The sequence below is a fragment of the Phaenicophaeus curvirostris genome, chromosome 9 (assembly GCF_032191515.1).
Source record: "Phaenicophaeus curvirostris isolate KB17595 chromosome 9, BPBGC_Pcur_1.0, whole genome shotgun sequence".
Lineage (NCBI taxonomy): Eukaryota > Metazoa > Chordata > Aves > Cuculiformes > Cuculidae > Phaenicophaeus > Phaenicophaeus curvirostris.
The window spans coordinates 27,520,314-27,538,246 of NC_091400.1; positions in this window are offsets into that span (position 1 = coordinate 27,520,314).

Consider the following 17,933-nt stretch of genomic DNA (forward strand, 5'->3'; position numbering starts at 1 on the left):
GTGAGATGAAGCATAATGTTCCAAAGAAAGAGTTCCCAAGATCTTGGCGTTAACAACAGGGAGTTATTTGCTGTTTAGCAGAATCTTATATTTCTAGCTGTCATCTTTGTGGCTTAAATCGTAATTAGCTCTAACTCAAGCTTCCCAAAGAACCAAAAATTTTGATCCGTTGCTGTGGCTGGTGTAAATAAGGATAATTTCCTGTGGAATGTCATGAGTCACAGAGTGCCTAATGCTGTCACCTTGTGGCCTGAACCCTCTCTGCTGTGATAGGAACAGTTAGGAATTTTCTCCAATTTCCAGAACACTATGGAAACAAAAAGCAGCTGGTTAGAACTGAAGGAAAAGAAAAGCAGTGGAAAAGAGAAGAATTGAAACTGTCCCAATGTGATGGTGTGCAGTATTCCTACACAGGAGGCAAGAATTCTTTCCAAGGCTGCAGGTGGATAATGGTTTCCATTGTCTGCAAGTTTTGCTGGAGTGGGAGGTCTGATTTATTGGCCCAGGAAGATGAGCTTTTTAACTGGCATTGTTCTTTTTTGTCTTTCCCATGTGCTCTAGCAGTCTCAGCTGCAGATACTGAGAGAGCTTATTGATGCTTTCTAATTACTTCTTGCTTCTCCTGTGGGGACTTGCCTACACAAAACCTTTTTCCCTTCCTGAAGGAGTGGTCCACTTTGCATTTGATGTGGCTCACATAAATTCTACTCCCTCCATTGGAGTCTCCTGTTTTATCATGGAGTAACTTGAGAACTTAGGAATAGCAGTCTTCTTGCTGGCTCATGAATAGTCCTGTAGCTGAGGTAGAGACAAAAACAAAGGGAGTGAGGGATGGTAGAAATCAGCAGGCAGTAAAAAGTAAAATCCTTTTAAAATCTGAATTCCTGGGTCTGGGGATAATTCTCTTTAGTAAAGATTTGAAACCCTGTCCCTTCAATACATTAGTAGTTTTACACTAAAATAATCACCAGTGTGAGCAAGAAGATTTCTCAGCTTGGCTTAAATTTATCCTTGAGCTTGGCTTTGTTACTAGTTGTACCCACTGCTTCCCTGGTGCCCCTTGCTGGAGCCTGTTTGGCAGCAAAGCACAGACCTGTCCCTAAGTGTCAGATGGGGTCAGTGCTGGATGAAGTGGTCAGCGGTCACCTAAGTCAGTTGTCAGGCTGCAAGACATCGTAGTTGCTGCTTTATTTCCTTCCTCACCACCACATTTTTATCCCCTCTCAGTAAGTTGCCTTCTCAGCTGTCACACGGTACCCTTTATTCTGAGCATTACCACTGCCAAACTGAGTGCAGGGCTGGAAACCTGAGGTGCTAGAGCAGAGGCTTGACTCCACCTGGAACCCCACAGGACTGACTGGTGCCTGAGCGCTCTCTGTCCACCGCCCCAGATAGGCGCTCATCTCCCAACCCTGCGACTGATTTCCACTAAGCCTCTGTGATTCATATTCCTTGCAGCCTCTCTCCTTTAGGCACTATGAACCTCTCTTTCCTTGCAGATCCAGAAAAGATCACAGCTATGTTGAGGCATCCAAAACTGATCCCATCTGGGAATGCTTCAGTTTTCAGCCTGCTGCAGAGGATGGGCAGGCAGTTCCTGTCACTTTTGGAGGAGAGAAGGATGGTGTGAATCCTCATCTCTCATCAATAACCTAAATCCTCTAATTTTCTTCTGCTTTCTAGATTTTGTTGTCGGTAATTATACGTGAATGAAGTCGTAGGTCGGGTCCAGATCTCTGTTAGCAAGTACCCATGCAGTGAAACTCAGTCGTGTTTGCATGTGGGGATTTGTTTCATGCTAGGCGGCTCAATTTGCATGTGTAAAATGCCTAAATCTTTGTTGTGTGACTTTTTTTAATTGTTTGGCTTTTACATGTAAATTGGTTCTATGTCAGCCAAATACTGCCTTAATTAGGAAACAAAATATGCATCCTGGAACCTAATGTTTCCATTAGCTTGTTTAAATAGTCTGTAGATTTGGAGTTGGGCCAGACTGTTTGTTCAGAGTGTATTTTTAATTGGATTATTGGTATGTAATAATTGATATATCACTGATCCATTATTAAAATTTAGATGTGTTTGAAAGTGCTCTGACACATCCCAGTGGAGTTTAATTGAAATGTTTACTCGTATACAGCAGGATAGGCCTTTCTGTTTTACATGATAAATAATAAGACCCAAATGGATTGATGGTATATTTGATATACAGACCCTTGTCAAAAAATAAATTAATCCTTTGCTTGCGTTTGAGGTCTACCTTTGAGGGATTTTATGTGTAAAGCAAGCTATTGTTTTCCTCTAAGCCTTCAGAATGGATGTCTTCATTTTTGAAGCAGAAAAATGAAGTAAGGGCTTCTGGTCAGAAAGCTAGGAAATATTTTTTTCTTTGAGTGCGCTTCATTTGAAAACTCACCAATTGTTTCCACTTCTATTTTTTTATCCTTTAGTCAGGTGTAAAGGGATGAGTTGCTAAAAGATAAATCCATTCTTAATCTGAGAAAATATCTCTTGCAATCTCTTAACAACCGAGTTGCACTGAGAAGACCTTTTGAGGAATAGCTTCAAATGGGTTTTGAAAATGCACCTTTATTATGTCAACTGGATCATCCTTTGTGACCCTTTCAAAAGAAGCACAGATTTAAGCAGCATGGTTTTTCTCTTCTGAAAACACACAGTGGTTAGTGTGGAGTGTTTTTGTCCGCCCACCACCAACCCTATGCACACTTTGTCTTGTATAAACCTGGCTGTCTGCAGTAATTTGAGAGGAGGGGATGAGAAAAAAGAGCAAGACCTGAGGTTGCAGTGAGGCTGCTGCTTCTGAGACCCTGGGAAGCCTTCCGACCTTCGTGGCCAAGAGCAAGTGGAGGATCTGAGCTGCTGACTGCTCCTGCCCTGGCACAGCCCAGTCCTGTGGGAGCTGCACCAGCTGGGTTTTTCTCTCTTGTGACAGAGATAAACCAGTCACAGGCACTCCTGGTCATGCCTGTCTCTGGTCAGCTCAGTAAGGCATAAAATTGCACACTTGAAATCTATGCAGAAAGCTGCCCATGAAAGATAATTGACTAAAAAAAAAAAATGTTGTACGAGATCCTCCTTTATTAAATCCAGCCATACATCACTGTGTGTGTCTGTTGCTCTACTCTCACCTTTTTACTGGCTGTAGATGTCTACCACGCCTTAAAGTTTCTGCCCGTGTTCTGTTACCATCCTTTGAATTAACTGTCTTAGTGGATCTTCTGGAGGTTTCTGGTCTGGAGGACTAACCAGCTCAAACCCAAAATGATCTCTTGGACAGATGGAGTTCTCAAATTTGTTTTCTCTGCCTGCTTGTCTGGAAGCACGTAATCATGGCCTGTCACTCAGAACTGCTCTGTATTTTGGAGAGAGTAATGACATTCTACCACACTTCTCTTCAAATAATGATCTGCGTATTTTTTTGGTTTTTAGTAACATTCATGATAAAGCTCGAGCTGTTTTAAGCATTGGTTTCCAGTTCCTGTTACCTGTCCAGACAGAATCACATTTATTGGTGGTGGTAGCGGTGTTTTTGACAGGCAACTGTATAAACGTCAGCCTAGTTAAAGCCCTTAGAGCAGACTTTAGCTCTTCTCCCAAAGAGACATGCATGCTAAGGACTGAAGCCTGAGGGAACAGTGTCTCATGCTCTCCCCAGCGCAGTGTTAAACCCCAACCCAAAGTCTGAAAATTTGGTTTGCACAACTTTGAGCTAAAGATCAGCCTATATAATTGCACAGAAAATGGATTTGTTCTGCATAACCTCAGTGACTGTTATGTTGATGTTTATGCTTTTAAAAAGGAAAGGAAAAAAATAACCAGGAAAACAAACCCCCATAATGTTTTACTGTGAGACAGAGGTTTCCCTTGGGAGTGCGCAAGGGTGGTGTTCCTTCTGTATCCCTGTGAGCTTCCAGCTGGGATCTGATCCACACCTCACTTTGCATTGCTGACTCAAGAGTGACCAAGGGTCCTGAGGCAGAGAAAACAGCATGCAGCCCATCTGTCCTTCACTGCTTTTCTTGTGGAAGGAATTTTCATCAGATGCTGTTGAAAATTTGGGAAGGCTAGAAAGTGCTTTTATTTTCCTTTTAGGCTGCTTGGATTTGAAGCTTCTTACTCTTCCTACCTAGCATAACTTGCAAACTTTTTAGCTATTAACAGGAACTGTGTGTCTAGATCCTTTCAATATGTTCTTTGTTAACCTGAAATACTGAACGATTTAGGGGTGGGTTTAAGGGTAACCTCTTTTTTTTTTCCAGTTCCTAGTCAAAATAATTTTCTTTGTACAAGCACCTGATCAGAGGAATGAAGCTTCTTTCCTTTAATGACACCTATTGCTGAAGACTCACTGACCATGCCAGCAAAGCAGCCTTTCTGATGGAAAAAAGGCAGAACATTTTTAGTCAAATATAATGACAAGTGCATTCCCAAATATCAGAAATTATCTTCTACAGTATTGCCTCTGTTCCTTACCGAAGACACCAGATTATTCTAGCTTGAAGAATATCTAAGCCGCTTACTCTGCTGTAAAGCTTAATGATGTAGAGGTTGGAGCTGGAGACCATGTCCCGCTCAGAACGAAAGACCAAAATTCCACCTCTATGTTTTAATTTTATGTAATGTCTGTGTTCTGGCCAGGATAAAGAGTCATTGACTTGTCTGCCACTGGCTTTGATTCAGGTTTCCTTCAGTTAGGAACATTTCCTAGCTGTTACCTTCTCTATCCCAGTGCAGCTCTCTAAAATCTGAAACTGTCTGTCTGTACACTGAGCAGACATGGGTACAGAGTACTCTGTTGTGTCTCAAAGGAAGAAACTGTTTCCCTGCTTGAGATGGCAGGTCAGTCACTGTCACTGTGGTTCTTGCAGTCACAATAATCATTGCAGGTGTCACAATTAAAATATGGCAAAGGTGACCCTCCTTATCACTATAAGTCACCATGGAAGCTGACTATTGGAGAGAGATATCTATCTATATAACAAATATATATATTCAGAGTAATATTTCTGAACAGATTTCCATGTGGCCTGTGAAACTGGGGTTTTTATAGGATTCAGAGCCATGATACAGGGTGGGAACTGTAAGAAAATACATCCATCCCTACTAGCACGCAGATAGCAAGTACAATATTATCAGTTACTATGGCTCTTAAACATGAAGAAGCCAGTTAATCTGTAGAAGGAGCAGAAATGCCCTGGAGGGATAAATAGTGGTTTTGGTACTTACCTTGGAAGGTGAAAGAATGAATATGTATCTGAGGTAGCTTTTGTTCACATATGTCACGGATTTGCTTATTCTTTTATCTGTAGCAGTGCTAGTGGCCAGTTAGAATCCTAGGTCATTTAAGAGTAAGGAAAGCCTCAGCAGCAGAATCTCTAATTCATTGTGGTATTTCTGGAGTGAACTGTGTTTTTTGGAAGAAACTAGTTTCCAAGGGAAGAAAGCAATTAACACTTAATACTCTGCTTATATTACCAGATATTAGCATCCTTCTTATAATATTGCATGAGCAATGTAGGATTAGAAAAAAAGGATACAGTCACCAGTGAGTAAGGCCACTAGTGTGTTTTGGAAATGTAGGGGTGAAAGACAGGATGGTTTTCTCTCCTGGAGAAAAGTCTGTCAACTCTCTGCCTTTATTCATCTCCTTTTTTTTTTTTTCTCTTTTCTTTTGAAGGAAAAGGACTCCCGACAGTCTTGCGTCTCTCTCTGGAAGCCCCTATGCCTGCTCTTCTATGAGGATTTACAGTCCTTGGTAGATTCCCAGCACCACTGTGCTGTTTCTTAAATGAATCTTAAAGGGCTCATTTCCTTAGTTATATTCCTATTTTATTTAATTACACTTCCTGAAGAGAAGCCATTCCATTTTATGGTTAACACTGCTTTCTGCATGAGAAGTGAGAGGTAGATAGAGCTGGTAAAAATCTATTGCAATGAAGCTTTTTGTGACAGTAATGAAGCTGTGACCATATTGCCATGATATCAGGAAAGCTTATTTCTCCAGTATTGTTTTATTTGGGTTTGTTCTTTGAAGATTTAAAGCAAAGCATTTTAAAAACAGATATTTATTTTTTAAAGTTTTTTAGAAGGCAATGTCTTTTTTTAAGGTCATACTTGCTACAAATTTTCCTCTGATTCCATCTCCTTTGTCTGAAAAGCTTGAAATGACTTTAGCTTAGCTGAAATAAATCTTTCTGTGAATCCAAAGGGGAATTTAGTGTTAGTTCCAGGAGAAACTGTTTTTAACCTTTTATTGCCAGTCAGCAGGCCAGTTAAAGAGAATATAACTGGTTGGTGAGGGGTATTGCCTCCAGGTCCCTTAGACACAGAGCATTCTGAAAGGGGACTTGGTGTAGGAGGAAGGTAGAGAGAAAGCAAAGTCTTTCTTGCCATTTCTGAAATGCCCCATTATGACCTTTGTGACTCTTCTGTCCCTCCTTCTCTAAGGTGCTAGCTTAGCCCTCCTTGTGCAAGTTAGAAGTGCTATTTCTTCCCAGGTTTCTTAAGTGCGTCTCATCTGGGATACAAAGCCAGGCTTTTGCATTAAACCTGTTACGCTTTCATCTTCTCAGCCAGCTCAAAGGATTGTTCCATAGACCATTGCTCTGCATTGCTGCTGTTATACATAGGAGTGTTTATAAATGAGAGGTAAAAAGATGAAAATGGTTGCATAGCAGCAGCAGTCAACATCGAAGAATGATTTGGGTTGGAAGGAACCCCGAAGATCAACCAGTTCCAACCCCCCTACCATGGGCAGGGATAATATCCACTAGATCAGGTTGCTCAATGCCTCATCCAGACTGCCATGACTTCTCAAATATGGTGGTTAGAGGTTTAATAAAACTAAGTTATCAAAGAGTAAGACAAAATATACTACAAAACTGTGGTCTTTGCTACTCTAATAGCTTTTCTGCAGCCTCCCCTCTAGCGTATGCTCTTGCCTAATCTCAGCCCTAACAGATATTGATCCACAAAATTACTTTCCAAGGTTGTCACTCTGGACAGAACCTTGCACCAGAGATAAGCAGCACCTGCTTTGCAGGTGGAGCGATGCCCAAGATAGCTTGTGAGAACAGCTCCTCCAGCAGCTGTGGGGGCTGTGACCTGTCTTGACAATGCCAAAGACCCCTGAGGGCTGTTCTGATCATCCAAACGTTGTCTGAGAGCAGTGCAACCCTGTGACTTTGTTAATTTGACCTGCATGGAGTTAGCAGAGCTTTGTCTGAATTTACAGGGACTATTTTGATTCTTTTGTGAGTTATTTTTTTGTCTATGTTTATTTTTAATGTGAGATTCTCAGGCAGGGTGTGTGTGTTTACTGTACCCGAACAGTAGTAGATCTTTGTTTTTTTAAAGTTTTACATGTTTAGTGAAGAATTGTTAAATGAAGAATGCCTGTGCAAAATTTGGGGATAGCCGTGAGAGTTCAATCACTACTAGAAGACTTCCTCCTCCAATTAAAATGGGAGGCATATCTAATTTTCTTAGAATGCAAACTATTGGGAATATAACTACGAAAGATGTTAGCTTGTTCTTGCATTGAGAATTAACAATGGGAGTGAAAAAAATTGACTTTGAAAAACGTTCTGTCCAATAAATCTTCCTTCCTTCCTTGCTTCCAAATGACAAAGCCCCCCTTCACCACTGAGGACAGCTGGAACTGGAGTGACATTTGGGCACCACAGGTTGAAAAGCTCCTTTCTAGTAAATAATAGATACTTGATAAAGGCAGCAAACCCCTCCAAATTTACTTACTGAAGGGTAAAATTGGAATGCCTTCCAAGCATGCTGTTTTGGGATGCTGCAAAATTTGAAGCCTAAACTACACTCCATTTTCCCTGGAAAACCACAGTGGTGTCACCCACCTTTGAACAAAAAAAATTCAGCAATGTGTCCAAGCCTCTTAAGTTCTCTTCTGTTGGGTGAGCTGGATGTATAATGAAAATTTTTGATTATTTATTAAAAAGGAAAAGGACTAGGAAGATGCCTGATGGATAGCATCTTTCATAAACTGCAATTGCTTCCTTTTTCAGTGCGAGACCAACTGCCCAGTAAACGGCAGGGAGATCCTCCACTGTTGTCACTGTATTTTTGATGCAAAAATAAGGCAAAAAATGAATCTGTATCAAATTCAACCTCTTTCAGAAACTGCCCTATTGGATTCTGGGGTTGGATTTGGGCTTAATGTGCAAATGGTGTGTTAAGCTTTTTGACAGCCCTGTCTCTGACAGTAATCTTTTTCCAGGATAAGCTGGTGCATCTCCAGTGGTGCTGTGTATTTTCCTGTGTCAGGTTTTAGTGTCTGCAATAGCAAATTGAGTTCTTGGGACATCCCCAGCATCCCCCAAACAACTTATTTTCCTTCTGTATGCCTGCCCTGTGAATGTTAGGAAAAGAGCTGGCAGGCTTGAGTAGATTTTATAAGCACACCTCCACTTATGTGTGACAGAATCAGTTGACACATAATCAATTTATTCCTCTGGTGCAAAGAAATCACAGGATGCAACTGGTTACCATTTTCTAATTATCTCTATGCATTGAAAGAGTCATCAGCTTTGTTCCATGTAATTGCATTTTTTAAATGTGGCTGTTTGTGGTAGATTATAGCTTGCAACTACAAATGTATTTGAGTAGGCAGCAGATTAAGCCCATTGGTTCTCCTTTTAGCCTTATCCAAGCAGCTTCATTGGCTTTTTTTGTGCAGTAACAGCTGGCTTAACTCCATGAGAGAAGGCAAAAGTGGTGTCTGAGGTGCACTTCAATTCTACAGAAAATATACAGTTGTCTTGGCCTGATTCTTCTATTTCTTGAGTTATCCATCAGTGTATCATAGAATCATAGAATCACCAGGTTGGAAGAGACCCACCGGCTCATCGAGTCCAACCATTCCTATCAAACACTAAACAATGCCCCTCAGCACCTCATCCACCCGTGCCTTAAACACCTCCAGGGAAGGTGACTCAACCACCTCCCTGGGCAGCCTGTTTCAGTGGCCAATGATCCTTTCTGTGAAGAATTTTTTTCCTAATGTCCAGCCTGAATCTCCCCTGGCAGAGCTTGAGGCCGTTCCCTCTTGTCCTGTCCCCTGTCACTTGGGAGAAGAGGCCAGCACCATCCTTTCTACAACCTCCTCTCAGGTAGTTATAGAGAGCAATGAGGTCTCCCCTCAGCCTCCTTTTCTCCAGGCTAAACAACCCCAGCTCTCTCAGCCGTTCCTCATAAGGCCTGTTCTCCAGTCCCTTCACCGGCTTTGTTGCTCTTCTCTGGACTCTCTCCAGAGCCTCAACATCCTTCTTGTGGTGAGGGGCCCAGAACTGAACACAGGATTTGAGGAGCAGTCTCACCAGTGCCGAGTACAGAGGGAGAATAACCTCCCTGGACCTGCTGGTCACGCTGTTTCTGATACAAGCCAAGATGCCATTGGCCTTCTTGGCCACCTGGGCCACTGCTGGCTCATGTTCAGTCGCTGTCAACCAACACCCCCAGGTCTTTCTCCTCCAGGCTGCTTTCTAGCCAGACTTCTCCTAGTCTGTAGCACTGCACAGGGTTGTTGTGCCCCAAGTGCAGGACCTGGCATTTGGCCTTGTTAAACCTCATGCCGTTGGACTCTGCCCAGCGGTCCAGCCTGTTCAGATCCCTTTGCAGAGCCTCCCTACCCTCCAGCAGATCAACGCTTCCACCCAGCTTAGTGTCGTCCGCAAACTTGCTAAATGTGCACTCGATGCCTTCATCCAGGTCATTGATAAAGACATTGAACAGGGCTGGACCCAGCACTGAGCCCTGGGGAACCCCACTTTTAACTGGCCTCCAGCTGGATTTAACACCATTTAGCATCGCTCTCTGCGCCCAGCCATCCAACTAGTCTTCCACCCAGGAAAATGTAACTACAGAATTTTCAGTTTCCACTGTTGTGAAATTCTCCTTAGAAAACTGCAGGATTAGCAAGGAACTTGGTGCAAAATATTCAAGTATGCTTTGATTATGCGCTACATATTTTACAAAATATTTAAAACACATGTCAGAAAAAACCCCTATTTCTATATTAGCACAGAGAGTTGGGGAAGGTCTTTGCTGTCTTCACTCTAGGCTGTATCATTCTCAAGTCAATACTGACCCTGTTTTCAGTACAGCGGGTAACTTACAAACCCAAAGAGCAGAAGATGCCATTTTTAACCTTTAGCTCTTACGTGGTAATAAAGGCTAGTTAGCTATTTTTTTCCTATTTATTGTAAGGCTGGAGTGGTGATTCAGTCTTGATTCTGGCTTAATCTTCAGCTCAGTGGCCATCAGTTACAAACACACTGACATTGCTTCAAGAATTATGAACTCAAGATCAAAGTTGAAATAGGAAGTGACCGCTCTTATTTCAAGGTGCCTGGGCCTGAGACACACAGGAGTCATTTCTAAATGCTGATCTTGCTTCACTGAAAAAGAACCATGCTCTTCAAACTTTCCCAAAATCTTAATGACTGTCCATCTCTTCTGTTCTACCTCTCCAATACTTGCTTAAACCATATTTTCATATTAAATTCTTGTAATGTAATAGATAACTCTCAGCTATGTGTCAGAAATTGTGCTAGGTGGATACCTCTGGATGGAAAACATTGGACTGTCTCCTGCTAATCTCCCAGTTAGCAACTCCCCCAAAAACACCCTGCATGGTCTGTCTGTTCACCTGTGCATGTGACTGAATGCACGTGCACGCATACACAGTATATTTAGGACATGTTGAGTGTGGTTAATCTTTATGTAGATGAGAGAAGATTTTTTTGTTTTCATTATAAAGAAGTTCCTTTAAAAGAGAATTCTTGCCACGTGGTGTCATGTTAACTATGAGTTACGTCTCCTGACCTAGTAATGGACAAACGTGAGCTCCAGAACACATTCTCACCTGCTTCTCTGTGCAGCAAGAGTCAATTGGTACAATTTGAAACAATGTCTTGCACAGAAGAAAAAGAAATTGGGCATTTACAACTTCTCACAGGACAAGAAAGACCAAGGGTATATACAGTTGAGCCTGGCGAGGGAGAGGAGAGTCCTATCTTCTCTTTGTTGTAAACTAGAGGAGATGGCAAATGAAATCCCTATTTACTTTCTCATGCTGAGGGGTGTTGACTCCCTGAAAGCAGGCATCTCTCTCTTCTCATGCTCTGTCATGTTCTCTGATTAGCAATGACATTGGCTCACAGCCAGGAGACCTGCCTTTAGTCGGGAAGGGAGGCTAATTTTCTACAGTTTTAAAGCAGTGCTCTGCTGTAAATCACCCCTGTTTTTTGTTCAGGAGAATTGAAAAGTCAGAGCCCTGAGAGTCTAGAGTAAACTACACTGGTGTCATGAAAAAGGGGAAACTAAAGGACTGTACCGAAGGATCTTCCAAGTATCAGACTCCTTTAGGGGCAGGGAGAGAAACCTAAAGAAGGTGCTCCTCTGAGGCTGTGCTCAGTAATGCATCGTGCACAGTCCTAGCACTCATCAACCACAAATCCAGTCTCTTGAAACTGCAAGACCTAACTTCGTTTCTTACTGTCAATTTGCAGGTAATGTATACAAACACAGGTAGCAAATGCTAATCGGTTGCATGAAAGAAGATACCACTTGCAGCACGTATAGGCAATTAGGAACTTTTACAGTGAAATACTTTTAGCAGATGGTAGAGGAATACTGCAATTTGCACAAAGTCCAGGTGTAGCAGCTAAGCAACTGCCTCATATGCTTCTTGCTCTTTGGAGAGAGGACTCATGTAGCGGGGGAAAACAACAGCTCACATTCATGTTGGAGCTGTTTTTGCTGCCTTCTTCATCCAGCTCTATTTCTTCTCTTATCCACATGGCTGTTCAGTAGTAGTTCTTTCATGCCCAGATGCTGTTGGGGGTAGCACAACCCGTGCTGGAGCTGTGTAGCCCTATGCTGACATAGCCAGCTGCAGAGCTCAGGACTGTATCCTGTCCACTCACTCCTACTTCTGCAGTGGCACCCATACTTGTGCAAGAGAATTTGTCTCTGTAGCTCCTGCTCTCTAAAATTTGTTCTATCACAGTGGATGTTAAAGCAAGAAAAAAGGAAATGAACTAGTTTCGCTTTCTGCTTCTTGATTTCCTAAACTCCAGTGCACCGAACTGCCAGTATCAGTAATTCATGTTTGATTAGTGGGTTGTAGGTTCTTCTGAGGAACTTCACTTTAGTGCATTGTTAACAATTATTCAGTGGGAAGCCAGAAAGCGGGATGTCTGTCTGGGTGCTGTCCTGCAGTCGTGGGTACCGCTGTGGTTGGTTTGGGGAGGTAGATACTAGCATGAGGTGAACAAATTAAATGATGTGTTTGAAGGACAGCAGAGGAGCAGGAAATGAGATGAAACGGTGTTGTGGAAAGCATTTTTTGCAGACTTTCTTGTCACAGTTCAATGCTGCTCAGCCTAGCCAGTGCTGCATGCTCCCATTCTAGCAGTGCTCCTCAAAGGGTTTGTGCCCTTCCCACACCTTTCATCACTGTGCAGGTGATGTTCAGGAAGCTTCTTTTATTTGTGCACCTTCTGGTGCTTATGCATGAATTGGCCTCTACAGCCACAATGGTGTGTCCCTGCCAGGACAGTTTGCTCACTCACCTCTGTGCCCGCAGTCTTCTAGCCCTCCAGAGGCCGACAGATATGAGAAAGGGTTTGCAAGAGTTTAGAGCCTCAAGTAAACATGCCACAACAGCACAGGGGAAAATGAGGACAGAAAGGGGAGCACTTAAGCAGAAGGAAGGTTATTCCCTCTGCCCTAGGCTCAGAGGTGGCCCCGCTGCCTGCAGGATGAGCCGGCAGTGAAGAGAGGAAGGTGTTACCTCAGCCCTGCTGTAAAGCCAACTACAACTCGTTGTTATGCCATTGGTAGAAGCTTCTGTTATTTGTCTTTTTCTAGTCAAAAAAGAGGTGTTTGGAACAACTGTTGGAACAGTTAAAAGTGAATGCAAATGTGACATAGAGTAGGTACCTGCAGCAGCTGGGAAGAGGGGAAAGAAACACTAAGTGTCTGAAGTTTCTTACCTCCACAAAACCTTGTTGTTATTCCACCTCTTTTTGCCTTTCCTCTATTGTTTCCTCTTTCTGTACTCATTGTTGTTTTCCTCGGGCGTTGCTCCTTGTTGTCTGGTCAGGGACAAAGTCTGATGCTAGATCAGACTTCCTGAGACCTCTTGCACAGCTAGCGTCCTGGATATCACCTGCTGGAAGGAGTATCCACTCAAGAAGCTTCTGAAAACACTATAGATATCGCATCATCAACCAAGTCTGAATGTGGTGCTGTGTCAGGAGCTTTGTGTGTGATTACATGGGCTATTTCTGTGTTCCTTCTGGGCTATTATTCACCAGTAGTCTTGCAGTAGTGAAGTATGAAACAGGCTTAGTGATTTAGAAAAAGTTTGAGGCTTGCGGTTTTAGAAGAATGTATTTAAAAAAAACCACACAACTTTTTATAGTTTCCATATATATCTGGACAGCCAGCATCTTGGAAAATCTATAGCAGACCTCAGAGAGGGTATTCAGCAAAGTTTCCTCTGAAAATATCCTTTATGAATAACTTTATGTGACTATTAAATTTGACACCGTTCCTTTCTAGTAAGTGACTAAAGATATAAAATTAACCTAAGTTATAAAATCCAAAATTATTAGGGGGAAAAAAAATCCTTAAAAAGCTACATACAAAAAGCAGAAATAAATTTCAAAAATAAAATCATCTGTTTCCATGCAAATTGTCCTGTAATTCTGCAGTACTAAATCCTTCTTGAAAAGTTTGCTTAGTGTGAAAAAAGATGATCAGATATTTCTGGTCCGTGTTGAACATCACTATTTCTTAATATACTGTTAAATGCTGGACATAAATACTGCATATTGCTTCTAATTCTTCATGTCTCACATCAGCTTCCTCATCAGTGAAAATGTTCCATATAATTAAGGAAGAAATGCTGTAGCATCCCAGGAAGGTACCTCCCAGTGCCTCTGTCTGCCTCTTCTGGCAAAAGCACGAAGTAGGCAGCAGCCCCTGACAAACAGGAGCATATCAAGATAAATTACCAAACATTTACAAAAGAGATCAAGCAGAACAAGAACTTTGTTTGAGAAATGTTATATTAATGCTTCACTAGACAGACCTCACTATTGTAGAATATTAATAGAAGAAGCATTATTTGTTAAATAAAGGATAGGTGGATGTGTGTGTCCGTATCTATATATTATAGAAGAGCATTTATTTTATACTGTTGTACAGAAGATAAACCTCTCTAGGTTTCAGAACAGAGGGCTCTTCCTAACTGACTACAATCACTCCTTACAGGGATACCGAAAATCCCCCCAAATACTGTATGAGATGCTTGGCTCGGAACAAGAATTATCACATTCTCCAGGCAAAAATATCTTTTTAGTTTGAAACTAACATCCAATGCTGGTAGCTGTCTCTGGTGTTGCCTTTCCATCACAGAGAGAGATACAGTAGCACAGGGCTCTCCAGCCCCCAGGATCATCCAGATAGCGCAAACTAGATGCAGAAGATTTCTGCAAGTCTTTCCTGAGTGAGTAGACCTCCAGTGTTTTGGAGGGCTAACAAGAATAACTTAATGTGTTCAAAGGCTCACTCGAAAGAGATTCACATGCTGAAATCAGTTTGTCAGCTGCAGCTGAGCTGGGCCAGCAGTGGCTGACCTTGTGATACTATTCACAGATGCACACCATTTCCAATACTTTGGCAAGGAGGAGGAAGGAGCACATATCAAAACCTTTCTTATATACGTCTTTGACTTTTCACAGTGAGTGCATTTGTTCATTAAGTGTACGTGATTTATAGATATTATGCATTTGTATTGTGCTGCACTTGCTCTATAAAAGGGATTGTCTCTAACACAGCAGGGAAGCCTGCGGCTAATCCTGGTAATCCCTCAGACTTGTTTATGCTGTACATATTTATCTGTTGCAAATGTATGTTTGATAGGTCAGGCGTTCAACAGAAGTGAATTTGTGTCTAACCTTGTAATGCCATAGTTGCTGCCAAATTAGTTCTTGGGAGCAGAGGTCTCTGCAACCTTAAACACAGTGGAGAGCGCTGCTTGTGCAGGCTTGCTCACGTTTAAATAAGCCTCCTCTGTGCGAACAGCTATTCCTTACTGAACGCAGGCTAGATAACCTGTGACTACATGTTAGCAATAAAGCTGAGGAGATGGTGAGCACCTTGGGATGGTGGCAAGGTATACAGCTTCAGCTCAGCCCGTACCCCAGGCTGGCAGCAAACTCTATTATCCAAGCTGGCTCAGGCCACCTTTATACCTATTAGAGATTTACAGGAAACTTGTGTTTCACGAAACTGAGCGGGGTTTTATCAAAGACCTTGTGAACCGCTGTTTGCCACAGTAAGGGTGTTATTGCTATTAGTCCCATTATCGTCAGATGAATAGCTTGTGCTGTTCACCATGGTGCAGTGTGTGCCTGCAGCTGCAAAGGGGACAGAGCTGCTGGGAGGCATCCGAGAGCCTGTGTGGGAGGCAGATAAATGGCAGAAGTTTAGAGATGGGCTTGACTTGGAAATGATCTTACACTGAACCGAAAGAACATTCAGAGGAAACACTTGTTTGTTTGAGTTCAATGGAATAAGAACAAGCCATGTGAATGTTCACAGACCTGCAGGAGTTCTTCAGAAATAGCACAGGGATTTAGAGCATCCCATGGATAGGGATATCACATTACTAGCAGGTGCCTTTTTGGCAGAGAGTTTGGGGTCTAGGTCTTGTTTCCACAAAGCTGCATGACCTGACTTTTCTTTTGTGGAGTGGTAGGATAAGCACTGGTCTTCATTTGAAAATGCAGTCCCAAGAAACACTTTGTTCTCCAACTGATGTTTTCTTGTAGAAAGCTGCTGCTTCAATAAATCCTCAGTTTGAAAAGGGGAAAACCAGCAACTGTTTGGTTTTTTTTTTTTTAAAAGTAAGGTTTCTGACCTGCTGTATTTCAGAGGATGTGCTACAGTGAAGGTTTGCATATTGCAGGAGCAATGCTTCTGTGACTACTTCTCAACAAAGATCCTAAATCCTTTAACACTCAAGAGCTGAATCAAAGTTCAGCTGAAGTGAGAGTTCGAAGCTTTTGCCACTGTGCGGTGTGATGTTTCCAAGGCACCTGCCTGTACGTAGGGAAGCCACAGGGAAGATGTGCTAGCTGGAATTAAAGGCCTGCTCTGAATCCTGGTGACACTTCAATGGGTCCCTAATTATCTCTTACAGTGTGTTTTCTTATGGTGGCAGGGAGTTGGCAAGAGGGTCATAAATAAATCTGGCTCAGTTTCAGGGAGCTGCTTTGGATTTGGTTTGTGTATGGATGACTGCTTTTGCTCTTTAGCATGCTTTCTTCTCTCATAACATATACAGGATGATGAAAATCTGGGTGCAATATCTAGGAAAAGGAAATGTGGGAAGACCTCTTACGGTCAGGCAGGTAAGTTTAGCCACATGCCCCATCTGTTTGGTGAGCGGCAGATCATTTCATTTGTCATCTGCAGTCCCATGGGAGAGAAAGGCTACAGTGAAATTAAAACTGGAAATAAGAGTTAGCTAAAAAGACTGCACCAGAGGGGTTCATCAAGTTTGGAGGAGCAGGATGGTCGCAGTTTAACCAGCCACCGTGTAGCAGTGTCAGTTAAGAGATTAGGCACCTGTAGGCAGGTTGATGCAGAAAGGTGACGAGCATTTGAAATCTCTCATAGGGCTGAAGGTGCTCAGCAGCTCCTGGGTTTGGTCACAACTTGTATGTAGTGTAACTGCATGGTCAGCACTGGCCAGCTGACTCTGCTGCTTTGTTCTTTACTTGCAAAGTGCCATAATACAATGCAAGACTGAAGCTTCACTAAATTTCCTGTGTTCTCACAGGAGATACAGCAAAGGTACAATCTACATGCACAATGAATTACTATCTGAAAAAAAACACAAACCAACCCAACCAACTGCTGAAATGGAAGCATCGTATTGATAGTTTGGTTTTAAGGGGACGAGGTTAAGGCTTTTTGACTAACCCTTTTGTAGTGTTCAGTACTAATAAAGAAAGAGATGGTGCTTTGGGACTGGAGTAGGTGTGTGTCTTTCCTGCCAGAGGAAGGGGAAAAAAGTCTTCATGCATTGGTAACTGGTTCAGGTGAGGAAACAGTCAACTCTGCACTAATTTGCCACTGGAGCAGAAATGTCAGGTAGGATTGTGGAAATGCACTGATGGTAGCAATTATATTGATAACCTACCATTCCTAGAAGCACAGAAATCAATCTTGCACTGACAGGACTCTGACAAATTTCTATGAAAATCAGAAAGGAATCAATATTCATTGTGCGATGGAAATAGCTGTGAGGACTTACTTGTTTTTCCTGATTTTCCCCTTTCTTTATTTTTTGTTTCTTCTTTCTGCAAATAGTGTGGTTGCAAATACTGTAAATGAGAGAAGTAAGAGCAACATTAAAAGACAAATGCCATGAGATTTGTAGAGTGGCTACCTGACTAACCTGAATTTCTTTATTCTTAGCTGTAGGTAATATTTTAATAGCTTTAACATTTAGGAAGAATGTTCTTCTTAATAGTCCCTTGTTCTGTGCTCAGGAGTATGTGTGGGGATATTCAGTTTTACGCTTTTTTTTTCCTCTAGTAGCTCTGTGTCAAGGCATTAGAAACAATTTACCTTTTGTCCTGCCGCTAGTTAACTTGAGGAGTTCATTGCTCTGTGAAAGGGATATGCTCATGCAACCCTATCTCCCTGGATGATCCTTTACTAGCAGCTGTTTGCCAGGTAATAATTTAATTTGGCAGTGAATGAGAAGTTTTGGTGCTTCACAAGCTGCCTTCCCCAGCCTGCTGCTTCTTTGCAGAGATGTTACAAAAACTTATACCAGCTCACGATCTTCTCAGGCTCTGGTT